The sequence below is a fragment of the Euprymna scolopes genome, chromosome 22 (assembly GCF_053919585.1).
Source record: "Euprymna scolopes isolate OS-2025 chromosome 22, ASM5391958v1, whole genome shotgun sequence".
Taxonomy (NCBI): Eukaryota; Metazoa; Mollusca; class Cephalopoda; order Sepiida; family Sepiolidae; genus Euprymna; species Euprymna scolopes.
The window spans coordinates 84,837,635-84,839,484 of NC_136503.1; positions in this window are offsets into that span (position 1 = coordinate 84,837,635).

Genomic DNA, 1,850 nt, shown 5'->3' on the forward strand with positions numbered 1-1,850 from the left:
GTCAAGTTTTTAAAATTTGACCCCTATTATGACCCCTTAACATTTTTTGCTTTAGGCTCAAATCAAGTTATTAAGTTAGATCCATGTCCAAGGAACTAAAATTTCCCAGGATCTAAAATTTCAAGTGTTTATACCAAAAATTGGCGGAGGAGTTTGGTAGAGTTCTCAACTTTGAACCCATTAGTAGCCAAATTTCTAGCCGAAAACGGATTACAAAGATTTTTCCCAAATCTCAGTACCCTGTATATCAAATTTCGAGTCTGTAGACCTAAAATTGACAGAGTCATTGTGTAAGGAAATGTACACAGACACAAACACGTAAACTTTTATAGATATATAGATAGATTACGCATTCACTAGATAATTATATAAATGTCATATTTAAGGTTCAAAAAGTATCCAACCCACACATAAAAATGTATTAGTTTTTAGTAATATGGCCTTTACTCATCATAACAGCTTCCAAACGTTTGGGATACTTCCTTATAAGATTGTTAGAAAGATTTACTGGAATTTTATCCTACTCTTCTCGGCAAATTTGTTTAAGTTCTGTCAGATTCCTCGGATCTATCTTTTGTACACTCAACTACAACTTTTGGCACAGATTTTCAATAAAGTTGAGGTCAGGTGATTGACTTGGTCATCTTAATATATCTATTTCCTTCTCCCGAAATCATGTAGTAGTTGCCTCAGTCATGTGCTTGGGATCGTTGTCTTGCTGGAATATCCAACCATGCTAGAGCTATAAATATATCGTAAAATTACTATTTTACTAATTTTGTTGCTCATTTTCAAAATGGTCGATTTTCATTGGTAACAACTTGCATGCAATTATTTATAATTATGTAACTACTATCACGAAATGTGAACAAACTTTTACAATAATGAACAAAAGTACTAGGTTTGAAATCTGAAAATAATTAAATTTATATGTTCGTTAAATTTAATTAAATAATAATATTGAAATTTTGAGCAATGGAAAATAATGTTGGCAGTTTGAATTTGAATTATATAAAAACTGTTGCGAGCCTTTGCATTAAACTTCGCAACAACTATATCGAAATATAAATACTCTTTTGCAATTATATATATCGCCTAAAACTATTCAATCTCAAATCGGAAAATAATAAAATATGTTGGCTGAAATTAATTGAATAATGATATTGAAATTTGATTAATGAAAAACAATATTGATTGTTTGAAACTGAATTATAAAATATCATTGGGTACCGGAAACTGAAACATGAAGTATGGTTAAAAGCAAAGCAAAGTGAAATCGCAACTCATAATGGTGTTAAGGTGAAATAAAAGGCGAATGTACTATATTATAAAATGTCGATAACGTTTTCTTGGCATATTACGTTGCAGATAAAAAAATAAACATCGCTACATTAATAAGAGAGCCCTGTTCAAAGGATGTGACCATTTGGAAAAAATTTTCTATGCGCTGATGAACTTGCTCACTTTTTTTAAAAATTATGATTAATGAACTATTATATACTTATATTTCAACATTGGACCGAAACAACTGTACGCAAGTTATTACCAATAAAAGCCTAACATTTTGAAAATGAACAACATGTTTGTCCTTTATAAAGTGCCAATTTTAAGAATATATATATATATATATATATATATATATATATATATATATATATATATATATATGTGTGTGTGTGTGTGTGCGTGTGTGTGTGTGTGTGTGATTTCATTTTCATATATTTATTATTTCTTCTAATGAAGTTGTTCGTTATTTTATTCATATGAAATTTTTCGCAATTTGATTCTCATTAAATTCTTTGTTATTATATTTATTATCTTCTTTTTGTTCGGTTGTTCCATATTCCATT